A 17,163-nucleotide genomic window follows, 5' to 3' on the forward strand; every position below is an offset into this window, starting at 1 on the left:
GTTTGAAATATCTCAGTGGCGTACCATTTTTTCTCAAAAAATTGAGATCATTACCCGTATGTGCGCCAGTGATGAACATAAAATTCTTAATTGAATGTAAGAAAATGCGTAATAACATTCGCATATGTTGACCGGTTTCAGAGCAATAAATAAATAGTCAGTTTTCAGTGAAATTTTTACACCACAAATTCGGAAAACGAAGCATTTGCGGACGAAAGCTATACAGGGTGGCCACTTTTTCAATGGGATTGTATTGGTAACTTTTAAACCATAAGAGTTAAAAGGTCGGTCAAATGGAGAAAAAGTTGCATTCATAGTAGCATTGTCAAGCAATTCAAACAAATCGAGATTATCAGGGCCGGTTATTGAGATATCATAGGAAAAGTAAATTCTATCATTTTGATTTTTCTTCATTTCCCACTTTATTTCAAATATTATCAAAAAATGTTTCAGGAATTTTTCATTCAACAGTAAATTATCCTCAATTTGACGTAATCAGATTTTGTATCCAACGTTTCGTACTCCCTGGGCCACCCTCAACCTCATTATTTTCAATACGGACCTGCATATTTTATGACACTTTTCGGAATAACTTCTAACGCTGAATTCAACGATATTTCATACGATGTCATTCAAAATTGATTTTCAGGTGATTTTGACCCTTATCCAAATTTCTTTGGGTCTGATCTGTATTACATTTAGGTACTTTTGGTTTAATTAACAACATGCAATACATTTCGATAAGAAAATCAACTAACTCATCTTGAATTGAATAGAACATATCAGAATCAAAGCAAGAAACAAGTATAAATTATTTACATATTTCAGTTCATACTAATTAAACGGAACTATCATTTAATCAAAGAAAAATCAAATTATTATTGTATAACATAATATCATTATTTTTTCATGCAGAAGCACTAATACCCTGTACACCTAAATTCAGTTCTGTGATCACCAAGGGCGTAAGAGATGCTTTAATTAAATAGTGCAAAAAACCCTCCCCCCGCCAAGTCGTTGCTTCCCTCGGATTTTTCCAAACTATAATGAAAATAAGAGACGTAACAGATTATCCAGATAATCCAGTGAATAGAGCAAGAAATGAAAACGACATAACTAGCGATGAATATTTCTGTCGCCCGCTGCGGAAGGTATCACCCCTTCCCTCTTCCAACAGTCGGCGGTCCACGAATTTCCAGCAACCCCCGACTTCATTACGATAATCATATCAGTTATAATAAAATTCCGGCGGCGGCAGTAGCATCAGCAGCAGCAGAGAGGGAGAGAGAGATAGAGGAGGGTTAGGAACACCGCGTGGCGCTGTAATCAACCCCTCATCTGCGGTTAGTTCACTGAAACCGTGTAAACAATACGATTCATTAAACTTGACATAAAGGAAAAATAGTCATTTTGTTATTATTAATTCGCCGGTTTGGCGCGCGGGTCCGTGTTATTTCATCAATTCGCACCGGGTTTTTCGCGGTTTACGGACCAGGCTCGACCTGCACGGTATAATTGCGTAGTTAGTAATTACAGCGCGGTCGATGAAGATCTGGTTTCTGCCCATTCGAGGGAGGGTCCGAAAAACCGGTGCCATTTTGGAACAGGTGGTCGGTGGCGATGGGACAACGTTATCGATGGTTTTGGAACATGTTCCGTTATTGAATATATCGTTTTAACTGTGACTTTTATCTGTTACTTTTATCTGTGACTTTGTCTATCACTTTCATCAATGACTTTCATCTATGACTTATACAATTATCAGTTATTTATTTATTACAAACGGCACAGCCAATTTTCCAAGATATACAACATTATATAATTATTAAGATATAATACAAACAAAAAAATGCTTAACCCTAGAGAAAAAATATCAAAGAGAAAAAAACGAAAAGAACAAATTCAAATAGCCTCAAAATATTTTTGAGACTAAAAATAGATATCTGAAATGGATCAATTTCATATGCATTTGCCCCCTTTATGTCTCTTTCAATACGATTGTTCATGGCATAATTAGTGGGGTTATATTCGACATACAAGATATCTCTATATCTATGAAATACATTTTATGTTTCAATATCACAAGAGCATAGACAATATTCGATTATACGAACCTCTCCACTCGACGTAGTTCGCGAAACATCACGAGAGCGCAGCTCGAGTGGTATTTCGCGAACTACGTCGAGTGAAGAGGTTCGTATAATCGAATATTGTCTATGCTCTTGTGATATTAAAACATAAAATGTATTTCATAGATATAGAGATATCTTGTATGTCGAATATAGCCTTGTATATATGTTTATATGAACATAGTTACCAAAGTTACTCAATTAAAATCTGGAACACCCTGTAGGTTGGTACTCAGAACTCTTCTTTTACGATTTATTTATTATTTATCTATCAAATATTATGTAGGAAGCAGTTCTGCCAACCAACATTTTTCAATGCGAAAATCACTCAACGATATTTATGGAAATATTCCATAAATTTTGATAAAAATTCAGGGAATAAGAGAATATAATGTATAAAACTCGTACAGAAAGGTTATTTTAACACTTGTATATTGAACTCGCAGAAAAATATCAGTTGTAAATGACTTTTTCAGTTCATTTTTCATTTCACCATAGATAACAATTTATAATCAAGGAATTTCTCGTTAGATCAAAGTTTCGTGAGATCCCTAGCTCATTCGCAATATTCTAAACAAAATTAAATTTTCGCTAATACCGATTATGTTGAAATTGAAATTGTGTGCTAGATTATCAGAATATAGGAATTCCTGTCTAATTCAATAATATCGATTCGCTGTTGGGTAAACAATTAACATTGCTTGATTCAGTTGAAAAAAAGATTTGTAGTGACCGGACCCTGACGCATTCGCCATTTTGCAACGTTACTTTGGTCTTGGATGTAAAGTCCTATACCAACTATTGTTGTTTCAATCAGAATGACCCAATGTGATTTGAATAAATATAATATAAATGAACAATTATTTATCATCCAAGATCGGCAATACGATTCTTGGAAATCGAAAACTGAGTATCAAGTTTCGAATTCACAATAAGTTCTGAATCAACAAATTCACATTGAAAGAAATATACCCATACATATACGAAATACTCATTTTCGAACATTTAACATTTTCCAACTTTTATAATTAATTTTGGCCATTGGTAAAGCCAGATTTCGAGATGCCTGCAAACTAGTGAGAGCTTGAAATTCGATGTCTTTCCTCAGTTAGGTATGGTATAAATTTTATCGAAGTTGAAACATTCTATGAGATAGCGAGTAAATATAAATCATCGTGTTTTTTGTTTTCACAAAATGTTGAAAAACGGGTATGCATGTCTAACCTCTTATTTTCGAGCCGAAAAAACATCCTCGTAACCAAGCGGTCTTTTCAATTCAATAAGAAATGTTCCGAGTATTCCGTAATCTCGAAGCGGAAATCGGTACGCGTGTCGGCTCCTTCCTTTTATGAAGGTCCGTCGGCCATTGTGAGTTCGTGCATTCTCAGTCGGTGAGAAGAAATTACCGCAAAATTGGATTAAAATGGTCAGAGATGAGAGAGTCTGACAACTAAGCACAATATTGCAAAAAATAAATTTTTTAGCTTATTTTTAGTGAATACGTACTACATATTGGATATTTTACATACTTCGATATACAATTTGAGCTCCCTAGCGATCCACACAATATTTTTTTTCTAATTTTGAATAGAATGTAATTATTTGAATTCAGTTTAAAAGTACTAAAAACTCCCTAGGCACGTAGCTCGTTGATTCCTTTCAAATCGTCCAGTGAATTCTAGATATTCATTTGTTGCATCGATACTATGGGAGCAAATAGTGTTCAGTATTATGTTTCATGTTTTTAATTGTCAAAAGATGTGGAAAATTAGAAATAAAAGAATACAACAAGTTTAGAAAATATGTTCGGAAAGATAAAGAATAAACAAGGCGCAGTGTGATCATCCCCACTGCGCCATTGAGAGAACACTTGTTTATTCGATATCATATCACAGATATGTTTTTATAGTTGCACTATTCCATTAGACCATGGGTATTGTTTCGAATTAAGTTGAATGTCCTATCTTTCAGAATACTTTCCAAACCTGTATCTACATACTGCTATGTTTGATTTGAAGAACTACGTACCAAACGACATTGAGGAAGCGGCTCGATCTGAGAACTAGAGTAAGGAGCTATAATTTATCCTATGACAAATTCAGTTTATGGTATGTACATAAAGGGATTACCCACTTGAACGAAAAAGTTTTGATAAAGTATTTTCAAGAAAAAAAAGGAAATGAAGAATTCATTCAAACTTGTGGAGCTTAAATTCTATGTTTAGAACCGAATTGTGCTTAAAAATATATATTGGCATTAGGAAGTATACAAATTTTCATAAACTAGAAAGACACAACTTTTTTGTGAAAAAAAAGCATTTTCTTGAAAAAGTTTCCGATAAACACCTTTAATGAACAATACAACATTAATTTTTGGAATTTCCCGAGTGAATCAACTTTTATTCAAGTAGAAAATGTAGTATTTAAGGAAGAGTTTGCATTCCATTCGTTGAACAAAGTAGTATTTATAATACAATAAATGAGAGATTCCAATTTCATTGACGATAAAGATTAAATATTTTTTTCTTGATTTTCTATTTCATTTTCTATAATCATAATGAATTGAGCTCGCTACCACCCATATTAGCTTAGCTCTGATACTCATAATTCATATCCATTCATTTATTATATCGCATTTATAATATATCGTTGTTTATTTCATTTCGTACATTTAACCTCACATTCTCAAATAAATCTGTAAAAGTTCTAACACAGACTAGTAGTCTGTGGTTTTAAGTTTGAACCTCAAATTTCGAGTGTTGCAAATTTAAACACAGCAGTTCGAATAATCTATGTTCTAACCTAAAATATTCATTTACAGATTACACACACTGTTGTTGTTATTATGATATTTGATATTATGTTAGCATGAAATGAAAATCATCGAAGATTTGAAGAATCCCAACAGAATATTGAAGTTTCATACATATTTTCGAGAAATTTAAAAACAATTTCCAAAATAATTGTGTGGATACAAAATAAATAAGTGTGCATTCTGATAGAAAGTAATTCCTTTATGAAATGAAGCATTTGATTTGTTCCAACTATCTCATAAAAATAAAAATAATGATCTGCTTCAATATTTGTGGAGCCATCAGTGTGAAAATATGTAAATGAAGTTTTATGGCTCTGTAATCAATGGAAACTGTTAGACTCCACTTGTAATCAAATTTGTTCTATAATAGATATGTACCTACATTATAGCCAACTCTACTACTTGATTCTTCTTGATTTTGCCATTGAAAATAAATGAGAAGTATTCAATATGAATATCCACAGTTGAATATCCTGTTTCTTTCAACTCACCTATTTGTTTTCATATTAAAACAATTATGGCACTCTTGGAAGTATGTCAATCATATGCTCTAGGATGAATTTATGGAATAGCAAAAGAATAAAAGTATTTAATCTCAATCACATGAGAATTAGTCTAGTATGTACTTAGTGGTATGTTTCGATTTGAGTTTGAATGACCCTCGAAGAATACAGTATTGTTCGATAGCAGCAGTCTTTAGTGGGATATTGACTGTTGTCATTATAATGGGACTATTTTGTGAAAACTTTTTTAAACATGGGCTTTATGGGAAATCTGGACTTTTCAAAATAGAATGTTGATTTTAATGAAGTATCTTCTTATTATAAGAGCTGTGTCAAAGCTCAGTAATTTATAATCAAATAGAAGAGTTGAGGTGAGCTTATTCAAATAACTTCATTTTCGAACTAAGTTGGCTAGTACTTCAATTCTAAAATCTGAGACATGACATCACAGTCAATATTCATTTCTGTGGTTTTTTTCCACAACAGAACAGAGTTGCATTTAGCCAAAGTACCCAATTTTTCGAATTTCACAGATAACTTTTTTTTTTAAGATCAAGTTACTCGAAAACGGCGCTTTGTAGGAGAAAATATGAGGAATACTTTTATTTTCCAAATTAACCAAATATTGTTCAATGAACGTTCAAATTACTCTTAAGAGTTGGGTTCTTCGAATTTCTGGTATTTTTATGTGATGTAATGTTCATAATGAAGAAACTGAAAGATGTGTAGGGAATCTTGTACTCGGAGAAGATTTATTACATCAAGGAAAAGCTATATTCCAAAAATCATTTCCTTCAATAGAACCATTCGCGAGATATAGCTGAAAATCACATTTTTTTATCGATTTTCAACAGCCTGTATCTTTGTAACCGGGCCGAATCGGAAAAAACTATAAAGGAAAAAAATGTTTCTTTTGACCTCAGGAATCTTCGGTTGAAATATATGTACAAGTCAAAGACTCACCCTGTATACAAGTCATTGTTTTCTCGGTACCTATTCGTCTTTTGTGAAGAATTCCTAAATGAACGAAACGAAAGATGGCAAAAACATCATTGGAGAAAATTACAAGATAAATACGAACATTAAGGCTAATGAATATTTTTAAATTTTTTTTCATTCACCTGTTGGAACTGAATAATTTTATAAATCTACATAATCCTTAATACATCAAATTTAATGATAATGAAGAGGTAGTTCAAGTAGTTTGGTCTTAAAATTATTTTTTATTTTCTGCAATTGATAGCGAAATATACTTTTCATAAACAGTTGAGAAATATTAACTTTTCATAAAAAATAAGTTATAAAACGTCAATGAGTTGTGAAAATTGTCACTTTATAGGTCAAAATAACAAAAAATCCATATTTTTTTTATGGTTTTCATAACGCGATCAAGATTCATTTAAACAGAAAAAAAAATAGGTAATATATGAACAGGGAGGTTTTGTAGCTAGTTTTAAACTGATTTCAAAATCGAATCTTCACTGAATAATATATCTCTAATGATCCTATTTTGAATAATGAAGATAATGCATATACCGATACCAGCTAATGTTACAATAAAACTTATCGCTTCACTCTCCGATGCTAAAAAGTATCGTTTGTTTTCTTCCCAATAATACGAACTTTTGGAATAAAGAACGCCTGCCAGAAAACTTTGGCTTCGATATTCCGTCATTAGCAGGATATTTTTCCACATTTCCCAGGGGTTTCGAAAAGCAAGTATCAATTTCCTTTCGCTTTCATTTTCCCAGTAATTTTTCTCCTATCCTCCGGCCCCCACCTGTTCGGATTTCAGAAGTGAGCTCTATCCGCCAAAGTTTTCCTAATTGTTTTTGACAAGTTGAAAATTATTTTCGGCGTCGGCAAGTTTATTTTCCGCAGCTACAGCGGCAAAGCCCCCTCTCGGAATGATTAATCGAATATGAAGTTTTCCGTGATAAATCAAGAAATTATTATATTGGAAAAGGATGCGGGAAAAGTGGCGGAAGTGAAACAAAGGGTGTTTCGTTTCTATGGTTTCCCTTCAATGATACTCTACAACGCCGAAAAATGTTCGGCAATTGATTAATTTGTATCATTTGCCCAAATTTATTGTAGTAATGGAGATGAAGGGTTTCCCAATAATTTTGAAAAGCCCGCTATCTGGGCAGCTGACATTTTCCACATTTGATAAGTAAAAACTACGCCATTACTTAACATAGAACGATATACGTAAGCATTTAAATTGTTAAAATTCACAACAGAAATAGTGACAATTTTGCAGTCACATTCCCCAAAACTAAAGCACTGAAGGTAGAAAAGTTCAGTAGTTGGGGCAAGTAAGTGCTACGAAGAATCGAAACGGTGTGCGTCGCTCAAAAAAAACTGATAATATTATTATTGCACACCCAGGTTTGTCAATTCCTCCTCGATCTTGAGAATCGGGCATTCCACAAACGACATTACACCGTATTTTGCATAAAGTCTTTAGTGCAAATTCATTTTAATTCTGTGCGGAAATTGCGCAATTCACGTATGGCCAGTTAGAATGAATTGACTGATTTTTCTCACAATTAAATTAGTTTTCGTTTTATATCATTTTTTCAATAGTGCCTCAATTATTTTAATGATGAATTTCAAAATTTTTGAAATTTATACATACAATCCATTAAGAAACACAACAGAATCTATTTAGAGTTTTTGAAAAAAAAAATAATACGTTCTCGTGTATTTCAATTTGAAAATTAATAATATCAATAAACGGAAATATTAATAAATAAGATAGCGATAAATGACAATTGGCTGAAAACAGTGTTTTAGAAAAATTGGAAATTTCGTAATAATGACAAAATTCATCATTGAACTGAATGAGATACGATTAAAAAAATTATCAATTTTCAATGTGATTAAACAAAAACTATGAATTTTTCGTAGAAAAATTGGAAATTGGAATAGTATATTCTAAAACAAGTTGCAGAATGGGCTCCTATTCCAACACGAATGCGAAATTCTAGCGACGAAGGAGCGAGTTTTCGAACGCAAGAGTGTTGCCTTCTGCAACGAGTATTAGACGATATTTTCTCTATTTCAGTCAAGCTTTGTGAAATATTGTCGAAATTCAATGAAAAATTCGGATTTTATTTCCTAGTGACTTTTGTATTGTATCTTGACAGTTGGTGTGACTGTTACGAAAATTGACAGATTACGGAATTTAAATTTGAATCGTACATACGTTTCGAATTTTTAAATAATTTAAAATTACGCATTAAATTCATGAATTATGTCTGACGAAATCGATTTAACACCACCAGAATCAAGAGAAATTGCGAATAATGCTGCAAATCATTTCACTTTATCCAAATCATACATTATGTTGACAATTATTGACGTTTGTTGAAATTTGATAGGATTGAAAGGCAGTAGAGACAACCACAAAACGAAAAATGTAACTGAAAACGATGCTGTAATGAGTTCATCACAGCACTGCTTTTAGAACTGTAATGAACTCATTACGATACTGAAATAGAGAAAGACCTTAATATGATATATGTTGAGTTAGTTTAGATGACAGCGGTGCCAACATTCTAACCACAAAAACAATCCCTCTCAGCAGACCTTTTACATGGTCAATTTCTGGTTGAGTGTTGTCTGAGAGCAATAACGATAAATAATTAATAATGGGCAGGTGAGTTGATGTATATCCAAAATAAATATCAAATTCCGGAATTATGTACATGCACTATTTCGAACCAATAACGTTTTAATTAATTGGGGATTCATTTATTGTTATCTAGCTATATTTCAACTCGGCAAGAACTCGGTTTGTTTTCGGTTTAATCAGAGGCACAAATAATGATTCCATCCATTTTGGTTAATTATTTACGGACATGAAACTATAAAATTGAATGGTCATAAATTTCATATTTTACGTTCTGGGGTATTTATATATCTTGGAAAGTATGTATAGTAGTAGCATATTCTAAAACAAGTTACAGAAAAGGCTCCTATTCCAACACGAATGCGAAATTGAGTGTTGGAATTGCCTTCTGAAACGAGTATTAGACGATATTTTCTCTATTTGAGTTAAGTCTTGTAAAATATTGTCGAAATTCAATGCAAAATTCAGATTTTACATCCTAGGGACTTTTGTATTGTATCTTGGCAGTTGGTGTGACTGTTATGAAAATTGACAGATTACGGAATTTGAATTTGAATCGTAGGTTTTGAATTTTGAAATAATTTATAATCACGCATTAAATTCGTGAATTATGTCTGACGAAATCGATTTAATACCATAAGAATTAAAAGGAATTGCGAATAATGTTGCAAATCATTTCACTATATCCATATTAACGTGTGTTGAAATTCGATAGAATCGGAAATCAGTGCAGACAACCACAACACAAAAAATATAACTGAAAACAATGCTGTAATAAGTTCATTATTATATAATAGAATAGAGAATAGTTATTTATAATACAAGTGCAGAAGGCATTGATATTCTTCCACGAGTTCAAAATTCAAAAACGAGCCACGAAGTGGCGAGTTTTGGAATGAACGAGTGGTAGAATGAGCCTTCTGTACGAGTATTATACATTATTTTCTCTAATTCATTGCATTTTTATTGAAATTAATTAAATATTTCCATAAATATCATTTAGTGATCTTTGCATTGAAAAATGTTGGTTGGCAGAACTGATTTCTCTAAGGCAAATTGATGAATTGACAGATAAAGCCGTGGCGGAAAGTTCGGAGTACCAACATATAATAATGAAATATAACCATGAAAACTGTGCGTTTCTGATATATTCTCGCACGATTTTGTTCTACAAGATGTGGAAGAATGAACGGAATAACCACAGAATTAGAGAAATAAATATTCATTTCTGTTTCTTTTCAGTACTAACATGAAAATTCAATTTCTCAATAATTACCTCGTTATAGAACCCGATTTTTGCATCAAATTCAATGCATCTAGGTCAAATATTTTCTGACAACAGCTCTAGAAAGTAGCAAGATGGGGTTTTGTATTCAATTTTTAAACTAAATATTCAAAAATTTTAAAGAGAGAGATTTCAACTTCTGAAAAATATTTATCCGATTAAATTGAACTATTTGAGGAAGAAGGATATAAGTTTTCATGGAAGATGTTGATTGGACTGCCAAGCGAGTTCATTTTCTTTTCAAATCTAATATTTTAGAAAATATAGTCTAAATTCTGTTCTCAATTTATGAATATTTAAGGAACTTTGGTGTGCAGAGCAATCAGAAAATTCAGTTATTGGTATAGCTGAATTACTTAAGTAATTCTTTTGATGGTTGGATGTTTCCGTTCTTCAGCAGGAATATTCAATCATTCAATTTTCTCAATTCATAACAATTCCTCAAATGCGAAAAATATATTAATTCCAAGAGCTTAAAACCTGTCTGAATCAGTACTCCCCCGACGTTTTCTTGGAATAACCGACATTTCCTTCCCACAACTTCAGAAATAATCATTTTTCATTGCCATGATTCAACTGAACGGAGGATATTACGGGCAAATCACTCTTAAAGCCTTCTCTTAATGAGAGTAAAATATCGGCCATCTGCGCCTCTCGGGAACTTGTTGTTTCACCGAAAAACCTGATAGAAATAAGAGGGAAATTGAGATTTGTAGCTCGGTAAGATTTGGATCTCGCTATTTTCTCGGATATGACGATTGGAATATATAAATTAGACATTTGGATCGACGTTCTTATGGAGGAATACAGGGTGGGATTTGACAGATGTATCTTGTTGAATTTACCGTCTATTATTATTCGTCATTTCATTGACATTCTAATTCTTTTATTTTTCGAGGTATCGACATTCTAATTTATTTCTTTTCAATGAATTATTGCCGTTTGCTTGAAATCGGAGATGCATTTCTTCGATTCCTTTGTGATTTTCATTGAGGAAATCTATTTTAGATGAAAATAGGCGGAACTTTACGGTGAATCCTTAAGGTCCTTATAGTCCCATGGTCCATATATTGAATACTTAGTAAACTGTAGCATTTTCAAGCATTTACTTTTGCTGTACTATTTAGAGGGATATCGAAAACCGTAAGAAATACAGGGTGGCTTATATTACTAAAAATTTGCGTTATTTAGGAATGAGTGTGTTGGTGCAGATAAATGCAAGAGATCTTCAATGGTTCTTAAGATATCTCGAAAAAATTAAAAATCGAGGTTTTGTTCTTTCTTGTATAACTCATTTGTTTCTGGAGTTAACTTCGCGAAATTCGGTTTGTAGCCGTTATCCAATATAGAGATTCTAATGGTGTCTTCAGATTTTTTCTGTTTTGCATTGTTTCAGAAACTCGTTAGTCATTTTTTTTTCGTATGGACACCATATTGATTCTCTTCATGGGGCGATAAAGGAAATAATTACGAATTCAACAATTTATCACACTACATAAATATCGAGTCTAGCTGCGCGAATTTGAACTTCATTTTTATTTTTTTGTTCAAGTGGTAGGCTGATGCCAGAATTGTTAAATAAATTGTTACTTTTAAAAAACCTGAATCCTGTTTGATAGGTAAGGTCCTATTAATCACATAATCATGCTGATACCAATAATCTACACAGAGTACAACTGGCAATGTCTGTAGAAATTGTTCTACATAATTTAAAAAACTCTAGTGTTGGTCTATTCTGGCTCCAGCCTACTACTTAAACAAAAAAACAAAAAGGAAGTTCATGTTTGCGTAATTAGACTCGATACTTTTGTAGTGTGATACATTGTTGAATTCGTCATTCTTTCCTTTATCACCACATAAGGAGAACTAATATGGCGTCCATAAAAAATTGTCTCTCACGTCTCTGAAACAATGGAAAACAGAAAAATCTGAAGACACCATTAGAATCTCTATATTGGATAATGGCTACAAACCGAATTTCGTGAAGTTATCTCCAGAAACAAATGGTATATACAGAAAAAAAAAAATCTCGGTTTTTAGTTTTTTCGAGATTTTTCGGGAACCACTGGAGTAATTTTGGATCTGTCGACACCAACGCACTAATCCTCCCTAAATATCGTAACTTTTCTGTAAGTCGATCCACTCTGTATTTCTAACGGTTTTCGATATCCCTGTAGTGTCCCTCTAAATAGGTCTAATCCTGTATAATAAACAATGGTGTGAAAACTGCACCGTCTTAATTCAATCTTGGAAACTGCACAGACAAAAACGTGAACAGTGGAAATTTGCAAGGTGTTGAATATTTTTCTGGAACGTTTTACTACCGAATATAATAAGAGAAAAGAGAATATTTATAATAGGGAAGCTTTCTAGTCTCCAAATCGTCACTGAACTTGGCGGATGTTGTATGTTTTTTCCAGAAGCGTCAAAAAGCAAGAATGCCGCGATATATTTCGATGTATCGTTCGCCATATTTTCTGCACAACTCCTAGTATTTCGCATATATACCCACGTTAAAAAATTACCCGTTCACATAACACATCGTAGCACACCATTCAAAGTACGCCAAACGACTGCGACGGTTGCAATATGTAGGTATATAGTGTAGTTAAAGGTTCCGATTCGTGATTTCTGTTAGATGTTACCAACTTTTCGAAAACAAAGTGAAACTTAAAATATTGGGCAGTTCGGCAAAGTCACCTCCGTTGGCAAAGTCACACCGCTCTACCGTACGTAAGAATACCCTACGGAGAAACAATTGTACATACAGCAAAAATATTCGTATGAAACATACCTGAATTTTTGGTAGAATTGGTGGTGAGTATTGGCTAAATATTGCTTTTGCAAATGCAAATATGCAAATGTTTATAATCCGGTCCCTAATTATCACCAAATCTAAAAACCTTCAAAATCTTCATCAAGGAATGTATTCATATAATGGCTTCATATCCAGTAAAGTATTTATAGTCGAGTTGAAATACGGCGTTTTTCTTTTTCGATATATTCCACCTTTCTTAAATTTCTCCAATGAAACAATAGTTTTCTTCAGTATGCAATTGAGTATGAGCAATCTCAAAGGAGTATATGAAGCAGGAAGTATGAATATCGATATTTTCAATAAGAATGTGTAAGCTTATAGCCAATTAAATATTTTAGTTGGGCTCCGTCAATATTGTCGACGGAATTGTTAAGTGGTAAACTATTCCATAAATATCGTAACTTTTCTGTAAGTCGATCCACTCTGTATTTCTAACGGTTTTCGATATCCCTGTAGTGTCCCTCTAAATAGGTCTAATCCTGTATAATAAACCATGGTGTGAAAATTGCACCGTCTTAATTCAATCTTGGAAACTGCACAGACAAAAACGTGAACAGTGGAAATTTGCAAGGTGTTGAATATTTTTCTGGAACGTTTTACTACCGAATATAATAAGAGAAAAGAGAATATTTATAATAGGGAAGCTTTCTAGTCTCCAAATCGTCACTGAACTTGGCGGATGTTGTATGTTTTTTTCCAGAAGCGTCAAAAAGCAAGAATGCCGCGAACCACCAACGAAAAAGTCCGGAACAATGAAAAGACAGAAGCGTAATAAACCCTTTATGTTGGAGAGAATAAAAAATTCCATCATACGGAGAGATTTCCCTATTTCGTGCATTTCCCAGGGCCCCTCTCGAGCCGTATAAGCCTTACGAATATATGGACCTACTAAACTCGTAGTAGTAAAATTCGAAAGTAAAATACAAATAGTACAATAAACATAACAATTCCGTATAATATTGTCCCGGGGAGGGAAATGCAGAACCGGAAAACATACGATAATGCCTTTTCCCTCTTCACAATTTCAACTTTGACCATTAAAAATGTTTGTTTTCCGGATACGGCTTTCCGATATTTGAATAAAAACTGGGCGTAAACGCAAGATGTTACAAGGGCGTTAAGAGCATTTGCGGACGCGTAAATATCCGGAAATCCTTTTTCCTCACATTTCCTATCGCGACATCGCTATAGATTTCCCGGGCATGAAAATGAGGATGGGAAAGACTGAAACGAACGAATCATAGAGTATTTCAATATTTTAGTACGGTTTAGCTGATGGCAAGGGCGTAGAAATGGGGGGTACTGGGTGTAATTACCCCTCCCAAGATTTACAGAATATAAAATAACAGAATTATCGCAAAGACAAAGAACGAAATTTTTTCCAAAAATTGAACCAGGTATCATTTTACTTTTCGTCGAAATCCACAGAGCAGTATAAAATCGGACACTTTTACGGTTTATGAGTTTATTATCGCTTTCAAGATGAGTACTTTTATCGGACTACGAGCACGCCTATGCCCGAGGTTTATTATTTTCCTTTATATATCCGCTTTGTCGGTCTCTTTATCTGCCATATGTAATTTTTGTATTCGTCGTTTTCGGATTTTTGTATCATTCTCGTCACAAAATTTCAATACTGTAGTTATCAAAGAACTGAACTGAGTAATTCGCATAGAAAAATTGCCTGAGATATTTTGTACCATTTATTGTGTTTCATTCGAATTGCAATTTGTTTGTGAAGACATCAGTTTTGAATTGATCTACACGGTGTTTCTAAATTGTAGGTACAAATGAAAATGACATGAGTCCCCAAACACATTTTTTTGAGATACAGGTGTTAAAGTTTAAGTTTTTCCCATAGAACCTTCTCTTCACAAGATATTTAATTTGAATTGGCCATAGATATTTCAATTTGAAGTTTTCATCTTTCATTTCATTATATGCTAATTTTTAATGCAAATCGATAGGGTGATATGTTTTCCTTCAGAACTATAATTTGGTGAAACGCCAGTAGTTTAGAAAAATGTAAAAAAACTCTGGTCCAGTACTAAACTTTTTGGTTTGTTATAGTTTCATCGTATCTGCTATGCATTTCGAGAAAAAATTTTAAACAGCTCTCTAGTAATCCTCAGGAAAATCCAAATTATTATAAAGATCCTGCTGGTAAGCTGTAATAAGTGAATCAAGTTTCGGTACTTATTTACCAACTCTGTAAATAAGATTGATAAAGATTTGATAAACTGATATAAGCATCACTAAAACATACGACACACTAGAAACACCCTGTATCTCGAAAACAAAGCGTTTGTGGGCTCATATTCATGGGACTTTTTATTCTTAAAATTATCCAAGAAATCTCTCATTTTCCTCCGTAACTCTAATTTAGGAACATCCAGTATGAGGTAAGAAAAACCGAATTGGTAATAAATAAAAATATGTCGATCTATTTGGTTGAAACTTCGTTATCAAACTTCTTTTTCTCGCATAACAGATATGAGTAAATGTTGTCGTCAAAAATTTTTTTTCGATTACCTCCCCAAGAAAGAAAAGTTCTACGCCATTGGCTGATGGTGGGACATGCAATCCGATTTCCCTATTTTAGGATTATTTATACTTCGATTATAATCTGTTATGGTGTTTCAATACCTGCAGCATACAGATTTTATAAATACCCAAACACCAGGAAAATTTCATTTCCATTTCAAAAATCTCTTCGATGGGACTGTCGAAATTATTTTAGCTGAGTTTGCACCATTTCTATACATTAATGTGGTGTTGAGTGTTTGAGTATTATCGGTTTGTTTACTTACAGAGTAAATGAGCTGCATTGCAGTTCATTTCAAGTGTGTTTTATAATTATTTCAATGGATGAAAAAATGCCTCGAGTTTTGCATTACTGGATTATGAGAAACATGCTTGTGAGTGGTTCCTATTTTGGTCGCCTGTACCTACGGCGTTCGACGAGAAATTGGTACAAAAAAGACCTAATTTGTGGAAAATGATCTGGTGAATTTTGCATTATATTGAATGCAATTGATTACAAATAATGGTACGATCTGATCTTTTCTAAATATACCTCTGATAACCTCAAATTGAAATTTTTAAGTTGTGAAAAAGACGAATATTATTACTAGAAACCAGATAATATGCAACATAAAAAGCTTGAAATATGCATATAAGAATAAAACTATGCAAAAAAAATGCATTTCAAAATAAGTATAAATGTTTTTTTAATTGATGTGAATATACATAATATATAGAAGAATAAAAATACACACGAATGGCAGGTTGAAAATATCAATTTCACAAATTCGATACATATTTCAAAATCATCACACAATCAGTTGATTAACATATGGATAAATCAGAAAATAAAATTTTGTTCAACTTATCTATTCATTTCACATAAAAGTTGGAAGCCAGAGTTATTTTTCAAAATGTATCAAAAACTTTTCTTAGACGGAAACATCTTCAGTAATTAGGGTATTTTATTCATTTAGTGAATTGAATTGTTCGATGGCAGATCATGAGAAGTTTTGAGTTCCGTTAAGGTAGAGCTATGTTTTTTTTAACGTGTATTGTCGAAACTCGTTGGACTGACAAACTGACAGCCTCTATCTATCAAACTATCGGAGTCATCGACCACATTGCTGATTGAGAATTTTGGTTGAAATAAGAAGGATAAAACTACTACAACCAAAATATAACATTTGGAATTGAATTAAATTCAGCAGATCCCTTGTGATGAACGTCAAGAAAAACATGTCAATTTTTTTATTATCTAGTTGAAAGAAGGCTTCAAAATGTCTTCATCTAGTGATGAATTTTGAGATTTCACACTTGGCTTGAGAATCGTTTGATAATAGTTTTATCGGCTTCCTTGAAAGAACCCGTTTACTAGATACCCTATGGAGAAACAATTGTAGATACAGCAAAAATATGCGTATGAAACATCCCTGAATTTTTGGTGAATTTGG

General features: G+C 32.9%; 1 protein-coding gene across 1 annotated transcript in view; it reads right to left on the reverse strand.

Annotated features, from left to right (window-relative positions):
• Positions 1-17,163, reverse strand: part of LOC123674836 — a 339,640-nt gene that overhangs the window by 16,453 nt on the left and 306,024 nt on the right. The gene's annotated exons all lie outside the window — the stretch shown is intronic.

This window comes from Harmonia axyridis, chromosome 3, assembly GCF_914767665.1.
Source record: "Harmonia axyridis chromosome 3, icHarAxyr1.1, whole genome shotgun sequence".
NCBI lineage: Eukaryota > Metazoa > Arthropoda > Insecta > Coleoptera > Coccinellidae > Harmonia > Harmonia axyridis.